Genomic DNA, 14,845 nt, shown 5'->3' on the forward strand with positions numbered 1-14,845 from the left:
TTGACATATGAACTGCAGTAATCCAGCCAAAGGTGATGCAGTCATGATGAGTAATTCTGTATCAGAAGAGGTGAGAAAGAGCTGAACTTTATCATTTTTACATGATATTTCTGGTCTTTACTTTAACCATATCATACTTATATTTACAGTATGTCCAGCAATTGAAGTGTTTCTTAAGAATGAACTGAATATGTTTGTAGAAGGGATGAGAATGCAGACAGGAAAGGACAGCCCAGGACTTGACACGGCTGTAGAATATGCATACATGAGTAATGGTAACTGAACTACAAGGAAAATTTGCGCTAGGCTGTGGCACATTAAATAAATAAAATACCAGAGGTGGAAACACTCCCTAGCCACTAGACAGCACAAGGTCCCAGGAGGCAACACATGTGACTGTGCTGCTCTTCAAATAAGACATGCAGTAGGCCTGACTAGGAGGCCTGATCATTCTCATCCAATGGAACGCTTTGGAATTCAGGGACATTAGGGGCTACTGGGTGAAGCTGAAACCCCCAAGATCTTCTTATAAATATTTAGCCACCCTTGATCCAAGGAATTTCTTCTGGAACAGCAACCAAATTTACTGTTACGGTCAGAAGGTGAAGACTCTGGAGGGGAACTAACAGCAAGCCAATGATTTGTTGGACAGAATCTGGAGAGGGAAAATGGAAGTGAGAAAGGGCGTGTATTATACAATATTGTGCTGATATACGGGGTGACTAAGCTGTTTTGGGGAGCCCCAGAGGGCAACAACATTTGAATTTCTTTCATTTCAAATACTGTCAATGTGCTTAAATACATTATATACACCTAGTACAAGCCATTTTTATTATGTATTAATAGGACTCCCTATCTCTGACTTGGATTAGGTGGGTGTGAGAATGCTGTTATGTTATGAGTGAATTACAAATCAGTCAGACATACAATGCTTTGTCAGATCAAGTCAGACATTTCCTCCCCTACCTGTCAGCATACTGTTTTTTCCCTACTTGGATGGTGTGGTACCCACTTACTGTATATAGCAGATTTCTATCTAAGCTTTATATTCCAAATCTCACAAATCCATATTTCTAAATGATGTTCATAAGTAATTTGCTTGCAAGTGTTTCAAACAAATGATTATGTCTTGCCCTAAAGTATGTGAATAATAATACACATTGAGTGAAAGGATAAAATTAATTAATATAACTTAATTCAATACAGAGAGTAATGCACCCACAAAAACAGCTAACACGTCAGAGTCTTAAAAAGTGAGTGAAATGAAACCAATTTCAGATACATTAATTTAGAAATTGATTTCATTTAAATCTTGAAAGACAGTGCTCCATAAATGGAGGCTAGAGACCCTCATAGTAAAGCAGCTTACAAAGATGAGTGTCCAAAATTGTTGAGAGAATTAGTAGGATTTTTTATTCCTATGTCTTTAGCCCCACAATGAAACAAATAATCAAATGCAAACTGTTGCTTGTGAGGGATTTTATTTTTATAATATCTCAAGCCATTCTGCTTATTGGATGCAATATACTGTCACAGATTTCTTTTGCTCCATGCCTTGTTCATTTGTATTAAATTATGCTATTAACACTGCAACAAAAAGACAAAAAAGAAAGCAAATTGATTCAACATTCTGTGAGTATAATTGTGCCAAACAATACAAATATGTCACTTGCATTAAAATAATCACCCTTTAAAGTAATATGTTACTCCATGCCAAGCCAGACTGACATTAGGAGAGTCTTTTGGTGTCTTCCTTATGCAGAGTGATAAAGCGTTATGCACACACATTAAAAGCTAGAAAAGCATTTTTCATAATAATATTAGTAATCCTTTGCTATAGCTAAAATACTTATTGTGTATTATTAATAATGACATTATACAGAATAGAAGAAATAGAAAGCAAATAATCCAATTTTTTAAATCTCTTAGTAAGACACTGTTCCCCCTCAGGTGAGTGTTTCCACTAGCGTGTCATCACTGAGGCATGTTGATTCTTGTCACCATCCTAGAAGCCAAAGCCTCCACTAACTTATAAATGCTGGTACAAACTGCTTTGGTCACATAATTGTAGTGAGTATTCTTGTTGATACATGTTAGCCGCAATGGCAGTTAAGCTTCAATTAAAGAAATGTTTCAACTGCTGAGATTTCAAAACACAGAGTTTCCCAATCAGGAAGTTTCAGGGTGACAGGGGAAAAATGATTTCCTGCACCGTTTTACAAATATAAAGAGTTAAATCTGTGCACCTTTCCTGGATGAGTATTAAATTTGATTGATTTTGCTGCTTTATATTTGTTAATCATCAAAGTCGCTGTAAAACAGCATTACAAAGCAAATAAAATTAATCAAGGGATAAAAATGTAATTAACAGCAGGTATATATATATATAATGCATTTACTTAAAAGTCTCACATGAATGAAAACATTAAAATGTACAGTATATTCTAAACAGCTAGTTCTTTAAATGATAAATTCTGAAAACTATTCAATGATAATTTATCCATTTTCTAAAATCACTATTTCTGTAACAAAGCAAAGAACATAATAATGAAAATAATGATTGATTATATATCTGGGAAAACGTTATTAATGGGAAAAGAAAAAGCAATCATGGGAAATATAATAATGCTGGCCACTGTGAAATGCAACCGGTTTACCAGAATGGAGAGAAACATACAGTATTTGAATCTTCTCCTTGGTTTCAGCAGAAAGATTAGGACTTTAAAGAAAAATATGCCTATTTGAAGGTTGCTTTGGTAAAATGTTTTGTGATAGTGTTTACTAAAAAACACTTGACAAATATGATTTTTTATTTTCATGCTTCATATTTTTAAATGAACACCTATTATTTTGCTGATATTTCTTGCTGAAATTATTGCAAAGAAATAGCAGAATCCCACTTCTGCTGGTGAGCATCTAAAGGCACATTTTTGGCAGCTTTCAAATGCTTTAATTCACACATACCTTTTTATTGTTCTTCCGGGTTTGATCCTGAGTCTCCAGGTAGTCAGACTAACATTTCTTTGCTATAGTAATTCCTTGGTACTGCACATTATGACAGAGTTGTGTTCCACTCAGTGTGGTGTTAGCTTATAACTGTTGCTTTGCACAGTTAAAGAATGGATGGATGATACACAGTATGACTTGATTTTTAACTTCCTTAAATGAAAGTAACATGCTGTAGTATATGTGAAAATTAGGTTATTAGATTAGATTAGATAAATGTTATTAATCCCAAGGAGAATTTCACATACCCTTGATAAATGCAGCTTCCCTGCTACTAAGCTTTGTGTTCATGTTTATGTGACAGCATTCCTGTATTCACAACAGACATCTACGGGATGTACAGCACCACTTGCGAGATCTGAAAAAGACAAACTTAAATTCCAGGGGTGACTCCCATTCACTTCAGCACCACATCCATTCCCAAGGATTTGAGACACAACTCCAGTGGTTTGCAGAGTGACATAACTAAGTTTAAAATTAATGGCCATCACCCGTAGCCACATTCTAGCAACTGGGATCTGGGTCTATTACAGGTTCCTAACTCCATAGCACTTTTAACCGTACCTGCTCCACTGCAATTGTGTGGTGTATTCTGCTTCTATAAAGTATCTTTCAATTGAAAAACCTTGAGTCATTTTCTCACATTTTCACTACCTTCACATAAACAGAGGATTAGATAATTACTTTTCCATAAAAAAGATTTAATACACCAGCACTGAAATACTACTACTAAATATACCACAACAGAGTAGCTTGCTTTGACTGCATTTGTGTACCCTCAGTTTAAGAAACATCTTGAAAAACTCAATCCCTCATGTACTATAAAATGTTCTGAAATTAAACACATCCATAAAATTTTACTTTTGCCATCAAAACATGGCCAGTAAGTAATATCATCTGTGGCTGGCCTTTTAGCATTTCAAGAGTTGACACTTTAGTTGATACAACTATATATGGTGCAACTTCCATTTGCTGTCACTGTTTTCAGAGTATTTTTGAGAGGTACATTTGATCACATCATGTATAATGTGTTAGCTGCAATTTTTTAATGGAATATGTATGGATTCAGCCTTAAAGCATCACATTCCACCTACTCTGTGGTAAAGAATAAAACACATTTTCTCCAGTGTGTATCCTTTTGTACTGCAGTATACAACATTCATTTTGTGTGAGCCTCCACCTTTACTGATCTCCTTGATGTGCTGCAGGGGGCAGATGTGTTCATCATGAGACACATTGCTTTGAGGCATTTAAAAACTGGTGCCTTAGAAGTGACTCAGTGCACAAGAATTTATACTTACCTAGAAACATTTGATTATTTCATTGTCTCACAGTATTCTTTGAGTTAATATGCTTAATAAAGTTAACTGAATGATTATTTCTGCGGAGGAACATTAGCTGTTAAGCACTGCAGCCTCACAGCTTTGCCACAGTCTATTTGTGGAATTTGATCTTTCTCTCTGTATTTGCATGGATTTTTCTCTGAGTACTGAACAATGTTCTGTTATCATTAATGTAACAATGTAATAAGACTATGGGCATGAGAATGAGTGTGCCCTTTGGTGGAATGGCACCCCATCCAGGTTTGAATCTGCCTTGTGCCTGATGCTACCAAGATAGGCTATGATCCTCTTAATAGATTAAGTTGCAGTCAAAACACTGTATTAACATTTTTCAAAATACACAAAATGGTTGTTTCTCAAGGGGCATAATAGTAGTACTACTGTTTCAAAGCTTTCGGCTGAATTTCTGGCAAATTCACTGTCTGTATGCAGTATGTTTGACTTTTACTTGTGTTATTTTCTGTGTTTATTCTGATTTATTCACACATCTCAAAGCTATGAAGTACAGGTTAGGTTGGTTGGTGACACAAAGCTGTCTTGTACGAGTGAGAGTCCATGTTTGTATTTGTGGATGCTGCCTTATGTAGGTGGATTTGGAACTTGCTCTTAATAATCCTATGATGGAAAAATCAAATTCAGAAAATAGATGAATGATTCATTTCTAGTATTCAGTATACTTTTTAATTTCATTCAGTATCTTATTTGCATGTTTGAGTATTTACAACGTGTAGAATGTGCACATTTTTTGGGAATGGGTGTAGGTGGAAATCAGAGTATCAAGGGAAAAAAGGGAGTGTGGTGGGAATGTGCAGCTTCTGCACAGACAAAGACATAGACAAAAATTCTGAAACAGTAAGGTAGTAACTTTAACCACTGCAGCACCATATCAGAATTGATTAATTTATGTAACAACTAGCTGAAGTACCCAGTAATTCCCAGGTATATTTGTATAACGGGTTATAGTAAGAAAGAAAATATTTATGTGATTTGTAAACATTGACCGTTTTGTCATTAGTGGCAGAAATGCAAGTGTCCCATCCATCATCTACACTCCCTCTCTGATAACTATTAATTTATCTACTCTCATGTAACCATTCTTGGATTTATTAGCATAGTCATCTTTATATTATCATCCTAAAATGTTCCTTGTTCCCTTTCTTCAAAAAAATGGTTTTGGCCTGGTATACCAACCTCCTCCTATCCTTAAGGCCTTGTATCATGCTTCCTCAATGCAAGACTATTTAAAAAAAGACAGTTATTATGGTAGGAGGGATAGTACGTTTCTCCTAATGTTGGAATATTCTGAATTACACTAAGGCTTAGTTTAAAGACAATATACTGTATTTTTGTTTTTTAATTTAATAAGCAGATTCTTATTGCTGCTGTCCCAAAAGCAAACCATAAACAGTTATTTTGAATGTCAAATCATTCATTATTATTGGCTAAACAGTTTCCATTTTTGCGCTACCATTACAACCCCTTTCCTTAATGAAAATTTTAAACTTTATATTTCCTATAATTTGAGTTGGACCAAGGGAAACCTACATGCAAAATTTCCTGGAAATCGATTCAGCTGCTTTTGCGTGATTGCTGAACAAGCAAATAGACAAGATGCAGCCTGAGAGTTGGAAAGGAGGTCCTAAGTGTGCAAAATGGATAAACAATATCAAACACGGCTGAAAATGTCAAAAGACAGACAGAGGGCATTGCAATTTTATTTAAATAGAATTATGAAAGTTATAGCCTTTATAGTTATAAAGATGTGGAAGATGATGATCCGCTGTGGCAACCCCTAAAGGGTAAAGCCGAAAGAAGAAGTACAATTATGAAAGTTATAGCCAGTATTAGCACTCTATCAACCAATCATCCTAAGGGGACACATCATATTTTTTTTTTACATTTAAAAAAGATGCTCTCAATTATATATTCATTCTAGTTGGTATTGATCAAAGAAAGTAAAGTATCTGTACCTGTTTACTGTATGTTTACAAACAGATATCCTAATTCAGCTTCCATTATCATGTTAATGGCTGTCATTTGGCTTCCTTAGGGCACTGTCCAAAATACAAATGCACAATTTTCACAAGGAGAAAAATTACTGCTTTTCTACAAATTACACAATTCCTCCTTCTCCTAGTCTGTTTGTTGTACCTGCTCCTAGAGTCCAGGCTAAAGTCTCCCTTTAAGGCTGTCTGCTCAAGGCTCCTCAGGATTTAGGAACAATAAAATGGCTTAGACTAGTGCTCCCTAAAGTCTGCCGAAGCAGTTACTGTTAAATATGATAGATTTATAAGGTCAGTATTGTCACATATACACAGTAGAGTGAAATTCTTCTTCTTATCTGCTAAGCAACACATCACTGGCCCCATGATTAGTGAGTATAACAGCCTTATTTCAGAACTTCTTAATGTGAGGAATTTATAACTCTTATTGTACTCTTTTATATACTAATTTGAACAATGCATTTTTATAAGAGTCATGTAGAAAAGAACTACCTTGTCTTCAAGAATAATTTTAGTAGGAAATTATTTTTTTTTACTGATGCCTTTATTCAAAGTAATTTTTGTTTATGTTAGATTAAGATATGTTACCACTATTAAAAGATACTTGTTACAGTTTAAGTGGGTTGTTCAGGGTCACACCTTTAGTCACAGGTGAGAAAGGAATGAGAAGCCTCGGGGGTCTAAAGTGCAATACTTTAGCAACTATACCACACTGCTTTTACTTCCCTGTGCTGATTTGTAAAACCTTGGCCTATTTACAAATAGAAAATACCCCGCTGTTTTCTTGTCAGGGTATCCTATCATAAGACAAACAAAAAATGTAGATGCAGAATCTTGAAAAAATAAGAATTCTCAAACTTCAAACTTCTTTATAGTGTTTAATTTTATACGACACTTTGTGGCTCAGCTCTAATATTTAGGGTTTGAGTCTGTTTGGCCGTTTGCATGATCTGCCCAATTCTGTTAATAGTTTTTTTTTTTTTGTATACTTTGTGTTTCCCCTGTGCTACAAATGCATCCCTTTTGTGTTAAAATGTGATCCAATACTACACATACTCTCTCTGCAGACTAACACAGAGTACAACAGATTTTTCAGCAAAAGTGTGTCAAGAAACAACACTGGGGCTCCTTTATACCAACGGCAATGTGCCTGCATAATGCAAAATGCAGCTGTGACTTACAATTCAGAAGTTTTCTTTTCTTTCTTTTTCAATTTTTTTTCCTTTTTAGTAATTCTGATGTGTGTTCAGACCATAGTTTGTGTGTATATATACAGTATATTTATTTATTTATTTATCAATGTATATGTTTATTTATTTAAATAGCTTAAACAAAATTTTTAATTTGTGAAATGAGTCCCACTAACACAGCAAAAATAATCCCTCCCTTAACATTTCAATGGAGAATGCATTATCTAAACAAGCATATACAAAACTTATCCTGTGATATGGCAGGCCTTGTGGTTGTAAAGTTCGACAATCCATCATGTTTTTGTTTCACATTTTCGCACTATCTTAGCACCACATGTTTCTAACTTGCCCATCAAAACCAACATTTTCTGGCACATCACCTGTGTAAGATAATTACATGTCAGCTAAAAAGCTTCACCCACATCTCTTGTGTTATAAAAGACCTTCCTAATGTTGTAATATCACTGATTTCTCCTACAGATAAGCTAAGTGTCTACTGGCAATATAATTTGAACCAGGAGTTTACAAAGAATATAAGGCCTAAATTAAAAAGGCCCTCCTTCTGTCAAATTTGTTTCCTGATAGAGCCAGTGATAAGACTCCTGAGTGTAATTTGCTCTTTTTTTTCTTTTTTGAACGCTGAAAGGCATGTTGGTTTCGCACTTTTTTAAAATGAAAAAAATCCACTTTGTTGCCCCGCATATAGAAAGTAAAATGCTTTTCAAATGGTTACTTTAATGTTAATATTAAGACATTCATAACTAAGTTTAACCCTACTCGTTGAGCTCTGTTTAGCATATACAAAGGCATTTGTTACAATGCACAAAATGCTATTGACACCTTCTGCTTTGGCCTACTAGTAAGCCATAGATTGGTGTAAACAAAAAAGCAGTTTGTGAATACAAGGATTACTTCTGATCCTGTGATGACATTCCCTGTCTTATAGCATTAAATTTGTTTTGCTGTATGCTAAAAGAAATTGAAAGAATTAAACCAAAAGTAAATACTGTACTGTGAAAAACTGGGCTAGACTACATAAGCTATTCCTAATAAAAAGCATGATAAAAAAAGACTTAGAGTGATTTCATTGTTCAACAGATGCTTTAATTTTTGATTTCTGTGACAGCATCGTTAAATGCTCCTCTGTCTTTGAACAAATGTCCAAATGAATGTGGTATCTCCAGTCACTTGCAGAAAGGGTTACTTCTCATGCAGTATAACCTGTTAGTGGAAGTGGGGCTACAATGGCTGAACATTAATCAGTCAGGGCATAATATTTCATGGAACTGTTTTCTAGTGGACAGAAGTTAAAGGATGACCCTTCATTTTAAAAGAACCCAAAGATTCAGTACAAATGATTGGCACTTTATAAGCCAAACTGAGGGCAGGAGGGCAAGGCGATAAGAGATCAATGATAGGAGGTGCAAGTCAGACGAAGATGGGAATCAGCGTGGTATGTAGTGAACTAAGTTTACTGCTCCCATTTCATAGATGATATAATGTCATTATTAATGAGGCCAGAAGATTATATAAAGTCATTATTAATGAGGCCAAGCAAAAAAGGCTTCTGTTTACTCCACTGGTGACTTGTTTACCCCTCAGGACCCTTATTTGTATATTATTACCTATCCATCCACTCAGTTTTTATGAACCTGCTTACTCCATTACAACTGAAGGGAGAGCCTAGTAATGCAGGGCATGCCAATCCATTAGGCTACACACAGTCATGGTGGCCAATTTAAATTAAACAATTAATATAAAATGCTGGTCTCTAAGATGTATAGAAAGTGCCAAGGCATTATGAGTCAAAGCAGAAGCTGGAGCACCATATACACACACCATCCCTTAAATTAGGTCAATTTAGAGTCACTAGTTATGTTGACATACAAATCTTTATGATGTGGAAAGAAAGAAGGCTGAAAAAATGGAAACTGGCATTAGTAATCGCTGGTAAACAAATCCAGGTCCCTGGAAGTAAGCCGAAGTAGCACTAAACATTGTGCCACACATAAGTGAAAGTGAGAGATAAAAAGGTAAATTCTGCCCTTTTTGGAAATTACCATTAATAAAAAAGGTAATAGTTGCTTGCTAAAAGGCCAAGCCAAGAATAAATTCACTTTGAGGAACTTCTTTATCTGCTCTTAGCTAAAATAAAATGCAGGATTGCTTTGTACACTCTAATACGATGAGACACATTGCCAAAAAGATATATTTAGTACGCTTTACTAAAAAAACAATACATCTAACAAACTTTCTTGACATGCACACCTTCTTTGTGCATGTTTTTACAGTCACCGTTTCTGTCACTTTGCTTGGACTGTTGCTATAGTCACCAACTGGCTTGCAGTGTTTCCAATACGATTTTCATTGAAGTGTTGCATACTGAACTTACCCGACAGGATAGGTGGGATTTTTTAAGCTGTATGTCTAGCCAATGCACTTTTTGTGTCCTTTCTTTGTTCTTTCAGTTTATGAAACCAAAATAACAAAGTGCCGATTAAGGCAATGCCTACTTGTAAAAATAACACAACAAAGCACCTAATTCCCTGTGTTAAAGAGGCAAATAAAGTCATATTCATCATTTCTAACAGAAGCATCTAAAAAAAAAAAAAAAACTTTAAACACATTTAAAACGGCTCAGAGTTCTCCCAAGGAGCACTGTGCACAAGATACAAAATAGCCCTGGAGAGGGCACCACGCAATCACATGTCTATACCAACACTCAGTCATACTTGGCCAATACTGACTCTCCAACTAACCTAAAAGGTGCACTATTGGGATCTGGGGCATTGGGAGAACGTGAAAATTTCCGTGACCAGACTAGAATTCTGATCCGTCTTTCTTGAGCTGTGAGAATTGCATTGCTAAGTGCTGTGCCAATGTACACAGCCCCAAGATTAAATATAGATGTAGTACATACATAGTTTTAACACATGAAATGAATTTAATATATTGTGCCATTTCAGTCTGTTGAATTTTTGCTTCTAGATATTCTCAGTTATATCCTATTTTCACATACACTTAAACCCTCATTTAAAGTCATTTTTGGCAAAGCTTGCTATTCTACGATGAGCCCTCCATGACTCAAGCTTTTTTTTTGTCTGTGTCAAGAAGGCCTTTGCTCAAAGATCTAGAGCCTGCAGGTCAAATAAGGCGGCTCTGTGAGGATGAATCATTTTCATAAATGAGTGCAGAGAGAGGTCAGGGCAGAGGGACGTGGGAGGTTACATGTGTGTTAGAGATAAGACCTCATTCATCCTCTTCTTACTGTCAAGGCCTTGATGGGTGAACACTGCCTTGGGCTCCCATAAAACATGCTGTTTGTGGAACACTTGCGGGTGCTTCATAAAACAGACCAAAGTTATCTTTGCAATAAAAAATATATATAAACATATAAATATAGGATATTTGTACACATTCTCTTTCTCGCTCCAAATCTCTCCCTCTCTCTCTGTCTACTGGAAAAAATATACACATATGGAAATATTGAATTGGTCTAAGAGTGTGTAGATGCGCACTCTTACATTAACTCATGACTTGTTCTGGCATTGAAAGCTACTTGGTGATGATGATTAACCCTTCAGCTTGCAAATATGAAAAAAAAGTTCAGTGTATATGTACAGTATATGTATATGCATATGCATATGTATAAGTGTATGTTTTATGTATATGTTTTATGTTTATGTATACCCAAATATCTGTTTTCTCAAGCGGCATAGATTTTTTCTCACATACTGCAAAGATATTTAGGTTTCTTTAATTGCCAATTATATATCAGTCCTGTATGAGCAACTGTGTTCCATTTAGAGTTTATTACTAATGAGCAAACATCGAGTAGTTCGTTAATTGTTTGGGAAGTTTGACAAACTTCATATAATGCATTGAAGTCAATGGGGAAGTAGAAACTAAACTAGTTTTGAGTGTCCTATAATGGTGCAGTGGTCTTTTAAGTGCCTCTGTGGGCTAGGGAGGCGACTGCCAACTATGCTGAACCGATTATTGTGGCTAAAAATGTGATCTGAGCTGTGAGTCAGCAGCGCTAACCACTGCACCACCGTGCCTCAAACAAATAAAAGATGCACACAGAAACAGTACCACAAACATAATACAACAAAACAACAAAAACTAGCAATAAGTAAATAAAATATACATCATTGCGTTCACAGGGTTCCAATCTTGGGGCACACATTAGCCATGCCACTAATTTGCAGTGTGGGACTGGCTCTTTCCATTGTTTGAAGTCATGAATCTGAGCAAAGCTGGAACGTCTTTTTTGTTTCTGATGTATCTGTGCAGACACTTTGTACTTTTTTCTTCCATCAAGAAGAAAGAAACGCCTGGTACATAGTAATAAATCATGTGTTATTATTACTATTTAACAGGATATCCTGTATTTTATGATGAGGAGGATGGCTCTTTTAAGGCTTGTTTTGAGAAAGTAGTCATGCAAGACTGCACTGCCAGCACACAGGGTTTAGTGTTATACAGTATATTCAGCTAATGTACCCCAAACACATCACATTCCCTACAAAAAACATGTTGACGAATTTCACCCATCAACATTAGTGTTTATTTACACCTTTCATTTGATAGCAAAGCTTTGAGCTACGAAAGCACTTTGTCGAGAGCAAGAAATGGATGGACAGACAGTCTTACTAAAAACATTCAGTGTTATTAGCTTTGTAAGTAGAAGCACAGAATCATTATTTATGGAGTATTTTTTTTTTATTTCCACATATTAAGCAAACGTAAGCAGATTTAGTAGAAACATCTGCATGAAAGTGGCGTACTATCAAGCCAAATGTTTTAATTTTCAGCTATCAACTGAATCCTATTTAACAGAGGTCCACCTGGCGATATATGACCTCACACTGCATACAACTAAAAGGTTCATCTGTTTTCTCCTGCCCTTTTACACATCTGAACACTAAATGATGTGATATTAATAACAAACACAAAAAGATATTTTCATCCAGGGGAAGATCACAGATTACTTTGGGATCCAAAATGGGTGGTCATCTCCAAGTTAAAGGATTTAAAGTGACTCAGTTTACAGTACATTTTTTCAATACATTATGTAGCTTACACATTCTTTGTGAGAATTCATCTGCCTTGTGATTCAAATCAAAAATAAAGATTCAGATTTTCTTCTTGTATTTATATTTGCCATTACTAATTTTGAAACAATTCTTTACTGTGATAATACTTACCCCCTTTATACATACCTATCTCTGTGATTTAGTAGTAATTTTTCAAAGTCAGAGTCATGAAATTAAAGTCAGACATGACCTGAAAATTTCCTTGAACAAAACCTAGCACCATCTTGGGAGTCAGCAGCTTCAACACAAATATCAGACAGTCAGAACATCACCATAGCTTTATGTAATTTGCAGTGACGCTGATTTCCATTTTTCCTACTGATAGACTGATTCTTAATTACACTGCTCAAAAAATTAAGTGGACACTAAATCATCACGGTCTAACACCAAGTCAATTAGGCTTCAAGGATATCAGTCTGTCGATTTAAGAAGCATAAGTGATTGGGAATCAGCTTCACCTGCTTAGATGTAAATGAAAATGACAACAGGTGAACTGGACAGGCAATAGCAAGACAATCCCCAAAAAAGGGAATGGTTTTGCAGATGGTGGCCACAGACAATTGCTCCTTTCTTATCCTTCCTCTATTTGTCTCTAGTTTTGTGTTTTGCTAGTGTCCTTGTCATTACTGGTGGCATGCGTGCCATCGCAAGAATGTTTTCTGTGTCTCTCAGCCTAGTCTCAAGCATGGAGGAGATACCTAGAGACTGGCTGTTACACAAGGAGAGCTGGATAGGGTCATAGAAGGGCATCAATCCTGTAGCAGAACTGGTATTTGCTCCTTTGTGTGAGGAGGAACAGGAGGAGTACTGTCAGAGCCCAACAAAATGACCTCCAGCTGGCTACTGGTATGCATGTTGGTCAGAAACAGACTTCATGAGGGTGTCATGAGGGCCTGATATGGGACCTGTGCTCACAGCCCATCACTGTGCGGCCAGAGAAAACCACAATTGTAAGCTCCACCATTGGCGCCCCGTTCTCTTCTCAGGTGAGAGCAGGTTTACAATGAGCACATGTCACAGACATGAAAGAGTCTGGAGATGCCATGGTGAACATTATGCAGACTGCAACATCATCCAGCATGACAGGTTTGGCGGTGGATCAGTGATGGTCTACGGAGGCATATCCTTGAATGTCCACGTGCTAGGCAACAGTACCCTCTGTGTAAAGTTTGCATATTCACCTGTTCCAGTGACCCTAAATTGGACCAGTATGTGTGAATGCTTGTGTGGTCAAGAGTGCTGTATAATGAACTGGCATTTTACTAGAGTAGCACTTGGGGTGACAGAATGGGCTCCATCTGAAACAGTATGAAGCTACAAAAATAATAGATAGTAACTATGTACAGTAGAGCATTTCACAGGTAATTTCAGATTTTCATTTCTGGTATATTTATAACTTTATTTTTAACTAAAACTGAAAGAATATATATTTCACTGAATGGTCAATAATGTAAAAACGGTAATTCAAAAGTGGAAAATAGAGGTTTTAAACGGAAAATACATGAGTATACTCTATTATTTATTCAGTTTCTAGCCTACTATCTTCACTTCACAGTTTCAGGGAATTGTAGCTAAAACAAACAGGGTATTTGGCACGTCAGGTACCCACTGGCCAGATACACACCAACTCACCTAATCGGGCAAGTTGTGTCACTCTTTGACCTGACAATGTGAATTTAGGGGAATAACACAGCACTAATGTTAAAAGACATGGCAGCCTGCAACTGAACTGTAGTTGAAGCACAGTTAGTTTCTGCTTTACCTGCTGTTTCCCTCATAAGAAGTACTTTAAAATGTACATACATAATATGGTAAAATACAGTAACACAAAGTATTTTAAGTGCGCACATTCTGTATTTAAATGATCCACTGAGCAGGGAGACCAGTGTTCTCTATGGCAGGTCAGCTTGAACCTGTGGAATTTTGAAAAAAGTAAAGCAGTAAGAGAATGAACAAGTTGTTAAAATGATTCAACTTATTTCCTAAAAATTGATAACATTAAGAAATGTCATTTCTGACTATAAAGTCTTCATTATTATTTGGCTAAAGTACTTTTACAAAAAAAATTGATTTCACAGATTGATGTTACAACATAAACATTTTTGCGATCAATCATATATTACCATGTTGTCCAACTCTGAAATATTACATCCAAAACAAATTCAGTGGAGACTGGGCTAACACTGCTCATTTTATATTAATAT

The sequence above is a fragment of the Erpetoichthys calabaricus genome, chromosome 1 (genome assembly GCF_900747795.2).
Source record: "Erpetoichthys calabaricus chromosome 1, fErpCal1.3, whole genome shotgun sequence".
NCBI lineage: Eukaryota > Metazoa > Chordata > Cladistia > Polypteriformes > Polypteridae > Erpetoichthys > Erpetoichthys calabaricus.